The following is a 19,880-nucleotide window of genomic DNA, read 5'->3' on the forward strand; positions in this document are numbered from 1 at the left end:
TTTAAATGCTAGACTGAGTAAAGAAGATCACCCCTACTAAAGGGGATGGGCATCATCCAATCTGTTGAGGGCCTGACTAGGACCAAAAGGTAAAGGAAGGTTGCATTTGCCCTCTGGCTGAGCTGGGACATTATCTTCAGCCCTTGGACATTGGTGGTCCTAGCTCCCACGCCTTTGGACTTGGCTGAATCATACCAACAGCTGTCCTGGTTCTCCAGCTTGCAGATGACAGATCATGGAACTTCTTGGCCTCTGTAATTACTTGAACCAATTCCTATAATATCTATTAGTTCTGTTTCTCTGCAGAACTCTAACTAATACAATGTGCATATTAAAGTTAAGTAGCAGTGGATTAGAGGACATCTGATAATCCCAGGATTAAAGTGTGTTAAGGTCCTTGCATTGTCTGGGGAAAGGGAAAAAGCTCAAGGGTTAATATTTGCCTTTGATTAGTCAAGATTATCTGTTGTAATGTATGATTCCATATATTTGAAATTCTTGAAAATGCAGACTAATCTGTAGTGTCAGAAAGCAGATTGGTGGCTACCTGGAGGTAGAGGAGAGGACTGACTATAAAAGGGACATGTGAGAACGTTTGGAGTGTTGGAAACATTCTATAAGTTGATTGTGGTGATTGAGAAACATTGGTCAGAAGTTATCAACCTCCTGGATAGCCATAATGTATTTTACATAAATTGTACCACAATTAAGTTGATTAAAAAAAAAAAAAAGACTACCTGTTGTAATGTTTTTGTTGTTGTTGTTTAGTCACTAAATTGTGTCCGACTCTTTTGCTACCCCGTGGACTATAGTCCACCAGCTCCATTGTCCATGAGATTTCCCAGGCAAGAATACTGGAATGGGTTGCCATTTCCTTCTTCATGGGAATCTTCCTGACTCAGGGGTCTAACCTGCATCTCCTGCTTGTCAGACGGAAACCCTGTAATGTTTAGACTAACCATTAAAAGAATGAAAAAAAGAAAATATAACTCACAAACGAGTAGAGAGGAAAACAGGAATAATACATATTCAACCAATTTAAAGGAAGAAAAAGGAACATAAATAAGCAATAAGAACAAAAATAAGTAATAAGATGTTGGCAGATATTATATAAACTGTAGAAGGAACCAGGCTACAATGAGAGGGACATTTGGGGGAAAGTTTAATCATAGATGGTTAAAATGTGTGGATTGAGCACATGCATTTACCTCAGAAATTCACTTAATGTGTTAGTAAAGCATTAAAAAAAACCCTGCAAGATAATAAAGTCCATAAAAACAAAAAGAAGAGAGGAAAGAAACAACAGCAGATGAGAACTGTCAATAAAATTTTGGAGAATGGAAGAAGACGGATGAAATAAGAAAGCTAAAGCATAAGTCTACAAAAAGAACTGGTAAAAATCAGCTGATTGACATTAGACCCACTGGAAAGGCTTAGAAGTAGGAAACTGCAGTGATTCTGAAGAACTGTGTGTGCTGGGTGAGGGAGGTGGTAGTGAGGTGTTGGTAATGGTTTGGAGAGCAGGCCCAAAAGTAGGATTGGCTGAAAAATCTATTGAAAGGGTGGTTAGATGCCACCAGATCTCCCCAGGACTCCTTGGAGATTTGCCATCTCAGAAAATTGAACTAAGGAGATCTGGACTTGGGGATTCCAGGCACCAATGAGGGCAGAGACCAAGTGCCGTTCTGAAAATGGCAGTTAGAATGGTACTCTACATACTGAATGATGAGACACCCCTCCCCACCTCCTTTCACTTCTCAGGGCTGATAAAGAGGAAGGGGAAAGCTGATAGAAATTGATGGCATCTGGTGGTCCAGAAGGGGGCTGAGAAAAAAATCCCCTGAAAATGTTTTTAGTCAGTTTATCCTTTCAAGTGAGGAATTGAAAAAAATGCTTTCATAAGATCAAAATCTTCAGTGGCCCAGCCTCTTCCCAGACCTCACATTTTAGAACACTGGGAGCCAAGTGTATATTAGAATCTTGCTATTCAGATTGTTGTCCAAGAACCAGTAGTACTGGCATCATCCCTGGGAGGTGGTTAGAAACACTGACTCTCAGGCCCCACTCCAGACCTACCAAACCAAAACCTGCATTTCAGCTAGATTCCCCCAGGTGATTTATATGCACGTTAAAGTTTGAGAAGCAGTAGGTTAAAGGATATTAGAGAATTCCAGTATTCCTCTCTGAAAATAAAGTCCTATTTACTAATGTTTATGGAGGAACACAGTAATCCAAGTCTATGCCCCAACCAGTAACGCTGAAGAAGCTGAAGTTGAACGGTTCTATGAAGACCTACAAGACCTTTTAGAACTAACACCCAAAAAAGATGTCCTTTTCATTATAGGGGACTGGAATGCAAAAGTAGGAAGTCAAGAAACACCTGGAGTAACAGGCAAATTTGGCCTTGGAATACGGAATGAAGCAGGGCAAAGACTAATAGAGTTTTGCCAAGAAAATGCACTGGTCATAGCAAACACCCTCTTCCAACAACACAAGAGAAGACTCTATACATGGACATCACCAGATGGTCCACACAGAAATCAGATTGATTCTATTCTTTGCAGCCAAAGATGGAGAAGCTCTATACAGTCAGCAAAAACAAGACCAGGAGCTGACTGTGGCTCAGACCATGAACTCCTTATTGCCAAATTGAGAGTTAAATTGAAGAAAGTAGGGAAAACCACTAGACCATTCAGGTATGACCTAAATCAAATCCCTGATGATTATACAGTGGAAGTGAGAAATAGATTTAAGAGCCTAGATGTGATCGATAGAGTGCCTGATGAACTATGGACTGAGGTTCGTGACAATGTACAGGAGACAGGGATCAAGACCATTCCCATAGAAAAGAAATGCAAAAAAGCAAAATGGCTGTCTGGGGAGGCCTTACAAATAGCTGTGAAAAGAAGAGAAGTGAAAAGCAAAGGAGAAAAGGAAAGATATAAACATCTGAATGCAGAGTTCCAAAGAATAGCAAAAAGAGATAAGAAAGCCTTCCTCAGTGATCAATGCAAAGAAATAGAGGAAAACAACAGAATGGGAAAGACTAGGGATCTCTTCAAGAAAATCAGAGATACCAAAGGAACATTTCATGCAAAGATGGGCTCGATAAAGGACAGAAATGGTATGGACCTAACAGAAGCAGAAGATATTTAAGAAGAGGTGGCAAGAATACACAGAAGAACTGTACAAAAAAGATCTTCATGACCCAGATAATCACGATGGTATGATCACTGACCTAGAGCCAGACATCCTGGAATGTGAAGTCAAGTGGGCCTTAGACAGCATCACTACGAACGAAGCTAGTGGAGGTGATGGAATTCCAGTTGAGCTATTCCAAATCCTGAAAGATGATGCTGTGAAAGTGCTGCACTCAATATGCCAGCAAATTTGGAAAACTCAGCAGTGGCCACAGGACTTGAAAAGCTCAGTTTTCATTCCAATCCCAAAGAAAGGCAATGCCAAAGAATGCTCAAACTACCACACAATTGCACTCATCTCACACGCTAGTAAAGTAATGCTCAAAATTCTCCAAGCCAGGCTTCAGCAATATGTGAACCGTGAACTTCCTGATGTTCAAGCTGGTTTTAGAAAAGGCAGAGGAATCAGAGATCAAATTGCCAACAGCCGCTGGATCATCGAAAAAGCAAGAGAGTTCCAGAAAAACATCTATTTCTGCTTTATTGACTATGCCAAAGCCTTTGACTGTGTGGATCATAATAAACTGTGGAAAACTCTGAAAGAGATGGGAATACCAGACCACCTGATCTGCCTCTTGAGAAATGTGTGTGCAGGTCAGGAAGCAACAGTTAGAACTGGACATGGAACAACAGACTGGTTCCAAATAGGAAAAGGAGTTCGTCAAGGCTGTATATTGTCACCCTGTTTATTTAACTTATATGCAGAGTACATCATGAGAGATGCTGGACTGGAAGAAACACAAGCTGGAATCAAGATTGCCGGGAGAAATATCAATAACCTCAGATATGCAGATGACACCACCCTTATGGCAGAAAGTGAAGAGGAACTCAAAAGCCTCTTGATGAAAGTGAAAGAGGAGAGTGAAAAAGTTGGCTTAAAGCTCAACATTCAGAAAACAAAGATCATGGCATCCGGTCCTATCACTTCATGGGAAATAGATGGGGAAACAGTGGAAACAGTGTCAGACTTTATTTTTCTGGGCTCCAAAATCACTGCAGATGGTGACTGCAGCCATGAAATTAAAAGACGCTTACTCCTTGGAAGGAAAGTTATGACCAACCTAGATAGCATATTCAAAAGCAGAGACATTACTTTGCCAACAAAGGTTCATCTAGTCAAGGCTATGGTTTTTCCTGTGGTCATGTATGGATGTGAGAGTTGGACTGTGAAGAAGGCTGAGCGCCGAAGAATTGATGCTTTTGAACTGTGGTGTTGGAGAAGACTCTTGGGAGTCCCTTGGACTGCAAGGAGATCCAACCAGTCCATTCTAAAGGAGATCAGCCCTGGGATTTCTTTGGAAGGAATGATGCTAAAGCTGAAACTCCAGTACTTTGGCCACCTCATGCAAAGTGTTGACTCATTGGAAAAGACTCTGATGCTGGGAGGGATTGAGGGCAGGAGGAGAAGGGGACGACAGAGGATAAGATGGCTGGATGGCATCACTGACTCGATGGACGTGAGTCTGAGTGAACTCCGGGGGTTGGTGATGGACAGGGAGGCCTGGCGTGCTGCGATACATGGGGTCGCAAAGAGTCGGAGACGACTGAGCGACTGATCTGATCTGATCTGATGGAGAAACAGTGTAGTTCAGTTCAGTTCAGTCGCTCAGTCGTGTCCGACTCTTTGCGACGCCGTTTTCTGAATGTTGAGCTTTAAGCCAACTTTTTCACTCTCCACTTTCACTTTCATCAAGAGGCTTTTGAGTTCCTCTTCACTTTCTGCCATAAGGGTGGTGTCATCTGCATATCTGAGGTTATTGATATTTCTTCCAGCCCAGCATTTCTCATGATGTACTCTGCATGTAAGTTAAATAAGCAGGGTGACAATATACAGCCTTGATGTACTCCTTTTCCTATTTGGAACTAGTCTGTTGTTCCATGTCCAGTTCCAACTGTTGCTTCCTGACCTGCATATAGGTTTCTTAAGAAGCAGGTCAGGTGGTCTGGCATTCCCATCTCTTTCAGGGTTTTCCACAGTTTATTGTGATCCACACAGTCAAAGGCTTTGGCATAGTCAATAAAGCAGAAATAGATGTTTTTCCAGAACTCTCTTGCTTTTTTGATGATCCAGTGGATGTTGGCAATTTTATTTCTGGTTCCTCTGCCTTTTCTAAAACCAGCTTGAACATCTGGAAGTTCATGGTTCATGTATTGCTGAAGCCTGGCTTGGAGAATTTTGAGCATTACTTTACTAGCGTGTGAGATGAGTGCAATTGTGTGGTAGTTTGAGCATTCTTTGGCATTGCCTTTCTTTGGGATTGGAATGAAAGCTGACCTTTTCTAGTCCTGTGGCCACTGCTGAGTTTTCCAAATTTGCTGCCATATTCAGTGCAGCACTTTCACAGCATCATCTTTCAGGATTTGAAATAGCTCGACTGGGATTCCATCACCTCCACTAGCTTTGTTTGTAGTGATGCTGTCTAAGGCCCACTTAACTTCACATTCCAGGATGTCTGGCTCTAGGTCAGTGATCACACCATCGTGATTATCTGGGTCTTGAAGATCTTTTTTGTACAGTTCTTCTGTGTATTCTTGCCACCTCTTCTTAAATATCTTCTGCTTCTATTAGGTCCATACCATTTCTGTACTTTATGGAGGAACAGTCCCAATTAAAAAAAACAAAACAAAACTTGCCACGTTTTGCCTTGTACTGAAGCCTACCAGATACCAAAATATTCCCTCTCTTCCCCCAGCACACGATTTTAAACAACTTTTTATTACTTCACTCAAAGTTGAGTAGACAGTCAATAAACAACAGTTACATGAGGAAAATCTCATAGCATCATTACCCAAAACAAAGGAACAGAGGGGAAACAGAAAATCAAGTCTTAAACAAAAATCTCAACCTCAGGGAGTAACAACCATGAAATGGGAACATGATAATATTCAGAAAGGAAGTGGGGGAGGGAAGAAGGGAGACTGAAAAGATGCTGTCCAAAAAAAAAAAAAAACTTGAAAATTTAAAATATGAAAGATTTTCAAAGATACAATGGAAAATTTGGAAGGTGAAGTTGAAGTCTCAGAGAGTAGAGGGAAAATAGGAAAGTAAAGAGAAGAGAAAAGAGAATTTGAGGATGAATTCAGCACACATAACATGCCATTTATAGTAATTCTAGAAAGGAAATGATTGATTTTCCCAGAAATGAAGGTCTTGAGTTTCCAGAATGAACAACTTCCAGTACCCTAGTACAATGAATGCAGAAAGATCTTAACAACACTAGTGGTAGAAAAAGGGAGGATCCTAAAAACTTTCAGAGAGAAAAAGCAGGTCACCTGGAAAAGATTATTAGTCTAAGGATACCAGGTTAGAAGGCATCAGGATAATCCCTTCAAATGCTGAAAGAACATTGTTTTCCTGTATAGAAGTCTATACCTTGCCAAAATATCTATCAAGTGTGGGAATAGTATAAAGACATTTTCAGACTTGTAAGGTCTCATTTATCTATTCTTTCTCAGGAAGCAACTGGATGACATTTTCCATAAAAATGATGGAGGGGAAAAAAAATCAAGAAAAACAAAAATCATGGTATCCATGAAATGTGTATGCTGTGTACTAAGTCACATCAGTCGTGTCCAACTCTGTGTGACCCTGTGGACTGTAGCTTGCCAGGCTCCTCAGTCCATGGGATTCTCCAGGCAAGAAAACTGGAGTGGGTTGCCATTTCCTTCTCCAGGGGCTCTTCCTGACTCAGGGATTGAACCCATCTCTCTTAAGTCTCCTGCATTGGTAGGCAGGTTCTTTACCACCTGGGAAGCCACCCATGATATAGGATCCCCAATTATGATGAAAGGAAAGTTGTTAGGCAGGCTTACAGTGCAACCATTACAGTTGGAGAACTCCAGAAATGATTGGGATGGATAATTTACCAGATATATTTGACCATATAAGAGGAGGCTTTCAGTACTGAGAAAGAGTTTAGAGAAATGGCAACCCACTCCAGTATTCTTAGATGGGAAATCCCATGGACAGGAGCCTGGTGGGCTACAGTCCATGGGATTGCAAAAGAGTTGGACAAGACTTAGCAACTAAACAACCACAATAATAAAGAAAATTAAAATTTCAAAATAGGCAATTATTAATTCTAGGAAAGACAACCCATGTGAGAAAGATATAATTTCAATTGGGCCTATATGGCTCATTTGCAAGCATTTATATAATCATAATAATGAGTGGCCACCTCATGCGAAGAGTTGACTCATTGGAAAAGACTCTGATGCTGGGAAAGATTGAAGGCAGGAGCAGAAGGGGACGACAGAGGATGAGATGGCTGGATGGCATCACCGACTCGATGGACCTGAGTCTGAGTGAACTCCGGGAGTTGGTGATGGACAGGGAGGCCTGGCGTGCTGTGATTCATGGGGTCGCAAAGAATCGGACACGACTGAGCGACTGAACTGAACTGAACTGAATAATGAAAAACAATAGAGATTTAACTAAAAATTATGATAAGACTTTTTTGAGACTGAGGTGAGTGGTCAGAGATATAAGTTAAATCCTCATTATCTGTAGTTGAAGTATAACTATAAAGTTGAAAACTCAAGAACTGATAGTAAATGTGTGTTTTTAGAAATGGAAGTTAAATACTGGAAGAAACTACTAAAGAGTTTGCAATTGTTGGTTGTGGATTGGGAGAGAAAGAGTTGGGCTGAAGCAGTTTTATTTTATTTTTAACTATTTATTTTTGATTGCTTTATTGCCGCACATGGACTTGCTCTAGCTGTGGCAAGCGGGGGCTTCCCTTCTCGTGGCGCGCAGGCCCTGGGCACACCGCCTTCAGTAGTTGTGGCACGTGGGCTCAATGGTTGTGGCTCGAGGGCTCTAGAGCATGGGCCCTAGAGTAGTTGTGAGGCATGGGCTTTAGTTGCTCCATGGCGTGGAGAGTCTTCCTGGACTGGGATCAAACCGGTGTCCCCTGCATTGGCAGGTGGATTCTTATCCACGGTACCACCAGGGAAGCCCTGGTTTTATTGTTAAGCCTTAGTATTATTTGACTTTTAAAAAACTTGTAAGCTCATAAAAGTTAATATGAAATATATTTAAATGATATTACTTCAAAAGTAAGTGGATGGATTGAAGAGTGGCTATAATAAATTAGCTTTCCAATTCAATATGTCAGAAAGAGTATGTGTTATGCAGAAAAGTTATTGGGTTGGCCAGAAAGTTTGTTCGGGTTCTTCTATAAGCTGTTACACGAAAACCCAAACGACCTTTTTGGCCAACCCAGGATTAACATAGCAGACCTGACTGCTGTCCTTTGAAATGCCTGCTTACATGGATGGCATCTGGGAGCTTCCAGGATTTCAGGAAGGTTCTCACCACCCTCACTGATGAGAGTGGTTCACTGTGCCTGAACTGTTTGTGCAGACAGTATGGTTTACCGTAGCCGTCTGCTTTCCTTCTGGAGTACATGTCACCAGGCAGAGGGAATCTTTGTAACCAACCCCCATTAAATCTCTGTTCAGTCTCTAATGAGCTTCCCTGGTAAACAACTTTTGGCAAGTGTTGTTACAACTCATTGTTGAGGGAATTAAGTGCATCCTCTATGAGAGAGAACTCTTGGAAGCTTGGTCTTGGTTTCCTCCAGACTACGCCCCCTGTGCCTTTTTTCTTTGCTGATTTTACTGATTTTGTTCTGTATCTTTTCTCTGTAAGAAATCATAACCACACATACAGCTGCATGTTGAATCCTGATTCCTCCTAAGGAATCATGGAATTTGGAGGTGGTCTTGAGGACCCCAACACACATTTTTTTTACTCCAAATACCCATTAAAATATTAATGTAAGAAAAAAAATATTAATGTAAGTGCAAGATGTGTGCTTGCAAGCAATAAAACCCAATTCTAGCTGTCTCAGAGAATAAAATAGCATTTATTGGCAGGGTTGAAGCAAGGGCTTTCGGAATTGAAAGGAGACTGGAGAAGCAAGCTAGAATGTCATTGCCATCACTGCTTATATATAAATAATATCTTAATTTTTTTCCCGTTAAGTTACTGGTATTGCAAGTACAGTTTATTGTTGCCTGTCCATCTTGTATTTAGCCACCTTGCTAAACTTTCTTATTATTTCTAATAATATGGTTGGTTCTTAAAGGTTTTCTCTGTAGATAATTATAGGTGATAGTTTTGATCTTCCCTTTTCAAACATTAGGTCTGACCTACCTTCCTCCCCCTTTCTCTTTCATCCCTTCTTCCCTTCCTTCCCTTTCTCCCCCCGACCCCCACACCCCTCTCTGTCTTACTGACCTTCAGCACGATGTTAGAGGCCGTAGACACCCCTGCCTTGTTACTCCAGTTTTATAGAAATGCTTCTGACATTTCCCTACTAAGAATGATGTGTGCTTTCAGTGTTATGTGAGATACTCTTTAACAGACTCAGAAAGATCATTTCTATTCTCACGTTGCTAAAAGTTGTTTTATCATGATGAGTGTTGAATTTTATCAAATACTTCTTCTGCATCTATTAACATGATAATTGGTTTTCTCCTTTACTCTTAATGTGAAGAATTGGTTCTCTAATATTAAACCATTCTTGTATCTCTGGAATTTACCTGGCTTTGTCATGATTTATTATCTCTTTTATACATCACTGATTTGGTTTGCTAACGTTTTAATTAATGTATATGCATCTACGGTCACAAGTGAGATTGACTATAATTTGATAGTTTGGAGAATTAAGTTTTATTAATCTCATAGAATGAGTTGGAAATATTTCCTCTTTTTCAGTCTTCTGGAAGAGTTTGTATATGAAATGAACTGTTTCTTGGAAAGTTGGAATATTTTTCTAAAATTTTGTTCATCTAAGTTTTGCAAAATGTTTTCTTTTAAATCTCTGCTGCACCTATAGTTATGTTCCCCTTTGCATTATGAGTATTTTTTATTCTCTCCTTTCTTATCCCTTTTACCGCAAGTCTCCATCAATTTCATTAGTTTTCTCCCCCCAGATCGCTAGCTCCTGGCCTTTTTGATCATCTCTAGTTTATTTTTTCTGATTGTTGCTCTAATCATTTTAATCTGCTTCCTTTCATTTTATTCTGTTATTTTTCTAACAAGTTAGGTGCCTGTTTTTTTTTTAATTTTCAGACTTTTTTCGTTTCTAATATAAGTATCAAAATGATAAGTTTAGCTTGAATTACCACTGTTGTTTGTTTCTCAAGTCTTGATATACAGTATTTTTATTATTGCTCAATTCTAAATATCTTTATGCTTCTATTATGATTTTATCTTGGATCCAAGTGTTTTAAGTGTGTGTGTTAAATTTTTAATTTTGCAATAACTGTAGATTCACAAGCACTTATAAGAAATAATAGAGAGATTCCATGTACATTTTATCCAGTTTCCTCCGATAGTAGCATCTTGCAAAACTATAGGAAATATCACAACCAGAATACTGACAATGATTGATGAGGATTCAGCTGTTAATCTTCGTGAGGATTCCTTATATGTGATTAATGATATCAGTCTTGCTGCTTTCAAGTCTCTCTTTGTCCTTGGTTTATGACAGTTTGAGTGTGATGTATCTAGACATGGATCTGTTTGGGTTTATCTTACTTAGGATGTGTTGAGCTTCTGGAGTTTCATGCATTTTGGGACATTTTGGGACATTGCTATGCTATGCTATGCTAAGTCGCTTCAGTCGTGTCCCACTCTGTGTGACCCCATAGACCACCTGGGATTCTCCAGGCAAGAACACGGGAGTGGGTTGCCATTTCCTTCTCCAGTGCATGAAAGAGAAAAGTGAAAGTGAAGTCGCTCAGTCGTGTCCGACTCTTAGCGACCCCATGGACTGCAGCCTACCAGGCTCCTCCGTTCATGGGATTTTCCAGGCAAGAGTACTGGAATGGGGTGCCATTATTTACCCCCAATTTTGTTGTTGTTGTTCTTTTCTTTCCTTTTGGGACCTCCGTTGTGCACACGTTGGTACACTTCATGGTGTTTCACAGGTGTCTGAAGCTCTGTTCATTTTTCTTTATTCCTTTTTTTTCTCTTTCTTTTCCTTAGACTGAAGAATCTCAATTGACATCTCTTCAAGTTTTCTGATTCTTTGTTCTGCCAGCTTGAACCTACAGTCGTGCTCCTTTAGTAAAAATTTTCATTTTCAGTTGTTGAACTAAGTTCTTTTTCTTTTTTAGCCACACCACATGGCCTGTGGAATCCCAGTTCCCGACTAGGGATTGAGCCCAGACCACAGCAATGAGAGTGCTGAGTCCTAACCAATGGACCACCAGAGAATTCCTCTGAAGTTCTCTTTTTATGTTGGGATTTATATTTATGTTGGTTCTTTTTTTAGTCTTTATTTGGTGAGACATTCTTACATTTTCCTTTAGTTCTTTAGACATGATTTCCTTTAGTTCTTTAAACAAATTTATAAAAGCTGATTTAAATTCTTTGTCTAGTGGAATCTATCCATCTAGGCTTTCTGCCAGACAGTTTCTATTAATTGCTTCCCCCCACCGCTCCCCACACCACCTTGTGTATGTCATATTTTCCCATTTCTTTGCATGTCTCATGTGTTTTTTGAAAACTAGGCATTTCAATAATACAGTGTGGCACTCTGGACATCACATTCCCCGCTCTTCCCAGGGTTTATTGGTGCTGCTGCTATTTGTTTTAGTGACTTTCCTGAACTAATTCTGTAAGTCTGTATTCTTTGTCATGCTTGGCCACTTACAGTCTCTGCTTGGTTAGTTTAGTGATCAGGTAATGAATGGTCAGCTATTCCCGTACATGCTTTGAATTGATAAGTCTCCTGGCCTTTGCCTCTGTGTGTGTGTGTGTGTGTGATGTTAGGCTATAGGGTGTGTGTGTGTGTGATATTAGGGTATAGGGTGTGTGTGTGTGTGATGTTAGGGTATAGGGTGTGTGTGTGTGTGATATTAGGGTATGGGTGTGTGTGTGATGTTAGGGTATGGGGGTGTGTGTGTGTGATGTTAGGGTACAGGGGTGTGTGTGTGTGATGTTAGGGTATGGGGGTGTGTGTGATGTTAGGGTATGGGTGTGTGTGTGTGTGGTGTTATGGTATAGCTTCAAGAATGCAGCACACTGTTGACAGCTGTGCCCTAGTCTTTACTTCCTGCTTGTGCAGAGCCTCAAGGTCTCTCAGCAGTGAGTGAGATTAGGGTCGTCTCAGGCCTTTCCTAGGCGTGCACACAGCCCTGCGCATACAAGTGGCCTTCTAGATATCCAAGAATATGTTGAAACTTTTCAAATATTCCTGTAGATATCTTACTCCAAAGTTTCTCCTTTGAAAGTTTTGGTCAGCTTCTTCTTTCCCCTCCCCAGTTGCTATCACCTAAAGCACCTATGATGTTACACAGTTGCCACTGGTTATTTTCAGTAAATGCTCCAGGGAAAAGGGTATTCACAGTGAATGAGCTCTGAGTCAGTTGAAATAAACACAGGTCCTACCAGTGGTGGTTTACAGGGAACTGCCAGGCAGGTCAAATGGTGACAGTTGTTTGGGGAGGGAGCCTTTGAGAAGCTCCACGCCTGTGTTAGCCCTTTCAGTGACTGCTAGGCTGCTAGTCTTCTTATTGTTGTTCAGTCGCTAAGTCAAGTTCGACTCTTTGCAACCCCATGGACTGCAGCATGCCAGGCTTCCCTATCCTCCAGACTCCCAGAGCTTAGCCAAATTCGTCTCCACTGAATTGGTGATACTATCCAACCATCTCATCCTCTGCCTCCCCCTTCTTTTGCCTTCAGCCTTTCCCAGCATCAGAGTCTTTTCCAATGAGTTGGCTCTCCCCATCAGGTGGCCATCAGCATCAGTCCTTCCAATGAATATTCAGGGTTGATTTCCTTTAGGATTGACTAGTTTGCTCTCCCTGCAGTCCAAGGGACTCTCAAGAGTCTTTTCCAGCACCACAATTCAAAAGCATCAATTCTTAACTACCAATATTTCATGATATGAGTATACCACGGTTTGTTTAACCATTTACCCATTGAAGGACATCTGAGTTGCTTCTGATTTGGGGAAAACTGGACATCCACGTGCAAGAGAATGAAGCTAGACCACAATACACCATACACAAAAATTAACTCAGAATGGATTAAAGACTTGAGACTCCTACAAGAAAACATAGGCAGTAAGTTCTTTGACGTCTGTCTCGGCAATGATTTTTTAGATTTGACACCAAAAGTAAAAGTAAGTTTGATATATATGTCAAACTAAAAAAAACTCCTGCACAACAAAGGAAACCATCAACAAAATGAAAAGGCAGACCATCTAATGGGAGAAAATATTTGCAAAGCATAGATCTGACAAGGGGTTAATATCCAAAATATATAAAGAACTCAATAGCAAAGGACAAAACAATCCAGTTTTTAAATGGGCAGAGGATCTGAATGAACATTTTCCCAAAGAAGACATAAAAAATAGCCAACAGGTACATGAGAAGCTACTCAACATCACTGTCAGGGGACTGCAAATCAAAAGCACAATGAGATATCACGTCACACATTTTAGAATGGTTATTATTAAAAAATCAAGAAGTAACAGGTATTGGTGGGGATATGGAGAAAAGGGGATCTTCCTGGCAGTGGGAATGTAAACTGGTACAGCCACTATGGAAAACAGCATGAAGGTTTGTCAAAAAAATCAAAACTAGAATTACAAAATGATCCAGCAGTTCCACCTCTGGGTATTTATCCAAAGGAAATGAAAACACTTGAAAAGATATTTGCATCCCTATGTTCATTGCAGAATTATTTGCAGTAGCCAAGAGATGGAAACATCTAAGTGTCTGCTGATGGATGAATGGATAAAGATGTGTTGTATAAGTCAACTGTATAAATTTGAATATTATTCAGCTATAAAAAAGAAGGAAATCCTGCCATTTGTGACTACATGGATGAACTTTGAAGGCATTATACTAAGTGAAGTAAGCCAGACAGACAAGTGTTGCTGCTGCTAAGTCACGTCAGTCGTGTCTGACTCTGCGACCCCATAGACGGCAGCCCACCAGGCTCCCGTCCCTGGGATTCTCCAGGCAAGAATACTGGAGTGTGTTGCCATGTCCTTCCCCAGTGCGTGAAAGTGAAAAGTGAAAGTGAAGTTGCTCAGTCACATCCGACTCTTCTCGACCCCATGGACTGTAGCCCTGAATCCCAGGCTCCTCCGTCCATGGGATTTCCCAGGCAAGAGTACTGGAGTGGGTTGCCATTGCCTTCTCCAAGACAAGTGTTATATGATATCAATTATATTTGTAATCTCAAACAAACTCATAAAGACAGAGAGTAGATTGATGGTTGCCAGAGATGGGGTTTAGGGTAGGCAAAATGAGTTAAGGGAGTCAAAAGGTACAAACTTCCAGCTACAAATAAGTCCTAGGACTATAATGTCTAGCATGTGGACTATAGTTAATAATACTGTATTGTATGCTAAAGAGAACCTAAAAGTTCTCACCATGGGACTTCCTTGGTGGTCCTGTGCCTAAGACTCCACATTCCCAATGCAGGGGCCCCAGGTTCAATTTCTGCTCAGGGAACTGGATCCCTCCCGTATGCCGTGACTAAGAGTCCTAAGAGTTGAATGCTGCAACTAAAGATCCTGCATGCTGCAACTAGGACCCAGTTCAGTTCAGTTCAGTCGCTCAGTCGTGTCCGACTCTTTGCAACCCCATGAATCGCAGCACACCAGGCCTCCCTGTCCATTACCAACTCCTGGAGTTCACCCAGACTCACGTCCATCGAGTCAGTGATGCCATCCAGACATCTCATCCTCTGTCGTCCCCTTCTCCTCCTGCCCCCAATCCCTCCCAGCATCAGAGTCTTTACCAATGAGTCAATTCTTCGCATGAGGTGGCCAAAGTACTGGACTTTCAGCTTTAGCATCATTCCTTGCAAAGAAATCTCAGGGATGATCTCCTTCAAATGGACTGGTTGGATCTCCTTGCAGTTCAAGGGACTCTCAAGAGTCTTCTCCAGCACCACAGCTCAAAAGCATCAATTCTTCCGCACTCAGCCTTCTTCATAGTCCAACTCTCACATCCATACATGACCATAGGAAAAACCATAGCCTTGACTAGACGAACCTTTGTTGGCAAAGTAATGTCTCTGCTTTTGAATATGCTATCTAGGTTGGTCATAACTTTCCTTCCAAGGAGTAAGCGTCTTTTAATTTCATGGCTGCAGTCACCGTCTGCAGTGATTTTGGAGCCCAGAAAAATAAAGTCTGACACTGTTTCCATTGTTTCCCCATCTATTTCCCATGAAGTGATGGGACCGGATGCCATGATCTTCGTTTTCTGAATGTTGAGCTTTAAGCCAACTTTTTCACTCTCCACTTTCATTTTCATCAAGAGGCTTTTGAGTTCCTCTTCACTTTCTGCCATAAGGGTGGTGTCATCTGCATATCTGAGGTTATTGATATTTCTCCTGGCAATCTTGATTCCAGCTTGTGCTTCTTCCAGTCCAGCATTTCTCATGATGTAGTCTGCATATAAGTTAAATAAACAGGGTGACGATATACAGCCTTGACAAACTCCTTTTCCTATTTGGAACCAGTCTGTTGTTCCATGTCCAGTTCTAACTGTTGCTTCCTGACCTGCATACACATTTCTCAAGAGGCAGATCGGGTGATCTGGTATTCCCATCTCTTTCAGAATTTTCCACAGTTTATTGTGATCGACACAGTCAAAGGCTTTGGCATAGTCAATAAAGCAGAAATAGATGTTTTTCTGGAACTCTCTTGCTTTTTCCATGATCCAGCGGCTGTTGGCAATTTGATCTCTGGTTCCTCTGCCTTTTCTAAAACCAGCTTGAACATTCGGTTCACATATTGCTGAAGCCTGGCTTGGAGAATTTTGAGCATTACTTTACTAGCGTGTGAGATGAGGGCAATTGTGCGGTCGTTTGAGCATTCTTTGGCATTGCCTTTCTTTGGGATTGGAATGAAAACTGACCTTTTCCAGTCCTGTGGCCACTGCTGAGTTTTCCAAATTTGCTGGCATATTGAGTGCAGCACTTTCACAGCATCATCTTTCAGGATTTGGAATAGCTCAACTGGAATTCCATCACCTCCACTAGCTTTGTTCGTAGTGATGCTTTCTAAGGCCCACTTGACTTCACATTCCAGCATGTCTGGCTCTAGGTCAGTGATCACACCATTGTGATTATCTGGGTCGTGAAGATCTTTTTTGTACAGTTCTTCTCAACCAAATAAATACTTTTTTTAAAGTTCTCACCACAAGAAAAAAAAGCTGTGTATGGTAATGAATGTTAACTGGACTTATTTGGTGATCATTTTGCAGTATATACAGATAATGAACCAATTGTGCGCCTGAAACCAATTTATATGTCAATTATATCTCAATTTTTTTTTTAAGAAAAGCATTTTCTTTGTGTTACGGGATTAAGCCAGTGGCCCAGAGTTATCCATGAAATCAGGTAGAAGGTACAGGTAAGCAGTGAGTGGTACATAGATAAGTCTTCCTGAATAGTATGAAAAACTTAGAACTCTTTTACTCCAACTTCCTGGCCTTTTGATTACATACTATAATTTTCTAGGATTTTAGACCTGGTCTTTTGAATTTAATCGTTGTGGCTAAGTAACAAATTCATGGTGAACTTCCCTGGTGGTTCAGCGGTAAAGAATCCGACTGCCAGTGCAGGAGACGTGGGTTTGATTCCTAGGTTGGGAAGATCCCCTGGAGAAGGAAATGGCAACCCACTCTGGTGTTCTTCCCTGGGAAATCCCATGGACAAAGGAGTTTTGTGTGCTACAGTCCATGGGGGTGCAAAGGGTCGGATATGACTTAGCAACTAAACAGCAAACTGCCCATACAGGTGAAATTTGGGTTGTTTCAGCCTTATTGCAAGCAGTTCTGCTAAGAATAGCTTTATGCACATACTGTTTTGTACACATGGAAGTATATCTGTGGGATAAACCACCCAAAGTAAAATTCCTGCGTCAAAGGCTACATGCATTTGGAAATGGGATAGCTCTCCATAAGGACTCTGCCAGTTGACGCTCATATAAAACATGTGTGAGAGGGCCTGTTTTCCCACAGCTTCATTTTAGCAAGCTTTTAGATTTTTGCTGCTCTGATAGGTGAAAAAATAATATTTTGATGTAGTTTTAACTTGAATTTCTATTATTATGAGGGAGCTTGAGCATTCTTTCATATGTTTAAAGCCATCAACCTGGAAATTGACTAGAGTATGAAATATATTAGTTTGTATATACATTTGTTAAAAATGGCGGAACTGTGCACTTTAAATCTGTGCATTCACTGTGTGTAAATTATACTTCTGGTGCCATTTAAACAATTTAATTTTTTGTTTGGCTGCATTAGGTCTTAGTTGCAGCACATGGGATCTTCACTGCAGTGTGCAGGCTTTGTTGCCCCTTGCCATGTGGGATCTTAGTTCCCTGACCAGGAATCTAACCTGTGTACCCTGCATTGCAAGGTGGTTTCTTAACCACTGGACCACCAGAGAAGGCCCTCTAGGACCATTTTGAAAAAAAGGTTTTTCTTTCTCTATTTAATGAGTTTGTCAAAAATAATTTGACCATATAATGTGTGGATCTATTCCTTGACTCTATTACATTGATCTATTTGTGCTTTTGCCAGTGTTACACTGTCTTGATTTTCTTTGCTTTATTATAAGCTTTGAAGGCATGTAGAATAATATCTCCAAATTTACTTTCCTTTTCTAAGGTTATTTTGAGTATTTATATCCTTTGCAGTTCCACATAAATTTTAGAATCAGCTTGTCAATTTCCATAATAAAGTTATGGAGATTTTGATTGGGATTTCACTGAGTCTCTATATCAATTTAGGGGGAATAGCTTAAACAATATGTATGAGTCTTACAATCCATTAATAGACTATTTTTTCCATGAATGTGTGTCTTTAATTTAACTCAGAAATGTTTTGTAGATTTCAGTGCAAAGGTTTTATGCATTTTTATTAAATGACCCTTAAGTATTTTCTGTGTTTTAGATGATCATATAGATGACTTTTTGCTGGCTACTCTTATTTGTTTTTCCATTAACTTTGGGGATGAAATTGGTCATAAAAAGAAGAGAGGGTGTGGAGAAAAGGGAACCCTCTTGCATTGTTGGTGGGAATGTAAGTTGATACAGCCTCTATGGAAGACAGTATTGAAATTCCTTTAAAAACTAGGAGTAAAACTACCATATGACCCAGAAATCCTACTATTAGGCATATATCCTGAAGAAACCAGAATTGAAAAAGATACACATACCCCACGGTTCACTGCAGCACTATTTACAGTAGCTAGGACATGGAAGCAACCTAGATGTCCATTGACAGATGGATAAAGAAGCTGTAGTACATATATAAAATGGAATATTACCCAGCCATAAAGAGGAATACGTTTGAGTCAGTTCTAATGAGGTGGATGAACATAGAGCCTATTATATAGAGTGAAGTAAAGTCAGAGAAAAACAAATACCATATACTAACACATATATATGGGCTCTAGAAAGACAGTACTGATGAAGCTGTTTGCAGGCCAGCAGTGGAGACACAGACGTGAAGAACAGATGTACAGGCGTGGGGGCTGGGGAGGAAGGAGAAGGTGGGGCAAATGGAGAAAGTAACGTGGAGACGTATACGCCGCCGTACGCAAAATACATAGTCAATGGGAACTTGCTGTATGACTCAGGGAACTCGAGCAGGGGCTCTGTAACAACCTAGAGGGATGGGATGAGGTGGAAAGTAGGAGAGAGGTTCAAGAGGTAGGGGGCATGCATATACCTGTGACTGATTCATGTTGACGTATGGCAGAAACCAACACAATATTGTAGAGCAATTATCCTTCAATTAAAAATAAAAAATTTTAAATAAATCATTTGATATTTTTAAAGGGAAAATCAAAACCTTTTTGATATTGTCTTTTAAACTCAATATTCAAAAAACTAAGATCATGGCATCCAGTCCCATCACTTCATGGCAAATAGCTGGGGAAACAATGGAAACAGTGACAGACTTTGTTTCCTTGGGCTCCAAAAATCACTGCAGATGGTGATTGCAGCCATGAAATTAAAAGACACTTGCTCCTTGGAAGAAAAGCTATGACAAACCTAGACACCATATTAAAAAGTAGAGACATTACTTTACCAGCAAGGTCCATATAGTCAAAGCTGTGGCTTTTCTAGTAGTCACGTATGTATGGATTTGAAAGTTGGACAGCTGAGTGCCAAAGAATTGATGCTTTTGAACTGTGGTGTTGGAAAAGACCCTTGAGAGTCCTTTGGACTGCAAGGACGTCAAACCAGTCCGTCCCAAAGGAAATCAGTTCTGAATATTCATTGCAAGGACTGAGGCTGAAGCTGAAGCTCCAGTACTTTGGCCACCTGATACAAAGAACTGACTCATTGGAAAAGACCCTGATGCTGAGAAAAACTGAGGGCAGGAGGAGAAGGGGACGACAGAGGATGAGGTGGTTGGATGGCATCACTGACTCGATGGACATGAGTTTGAGCAAGCTCTGGGAGGTGGTGATGGATGGGGAGGCCTCGTGTGCTGCAGTCCATTGGGTCTCAAAGAGTCAGACACGACTCAGCGACTGAACTGAACTTATTCAGTAATAAGGTCTATTTTCTGAAGGCTTGTGTGCTTATGTGCATCACTCCCCACCCACCCCACCCCACCCCCATGCTTACTAGGTCTTACACATTTCTGTTAGTGTTATTCCTGAGTATTTTATATTTT

General features: G+C 40.7%; 1 protein-coding gene across 1 annotated transcript in view; it reads left to right on the forward strand.

The window, feature by feature from the left end:
- LOC138984967 (serine/arginine repetitive matrix protein 1-like) overlaps window positions 1-19,880 on the forward strand; it is a 31,501-nt gene that overhangs the window by 7,098 nt on the left and 4,523 nt on the right. The gene's annotated exons all lie outside the window — the stretch shown is intronic.

This window comes from Bos mutus, chromosome 23 (assembly GCF_027580195.1).
Source record: "Bos mutus isolate GX-2022 chromosome 23, NWIPB_WYAK_1.1, whole genome shotgun sequence".
In the NCBI taxonomy this organism is placed as follows: Eukaryota; Metazoa; Chordata; class Mammalia; order Artiodactyla; family Bovidae; genus Bos; species Bos mutus.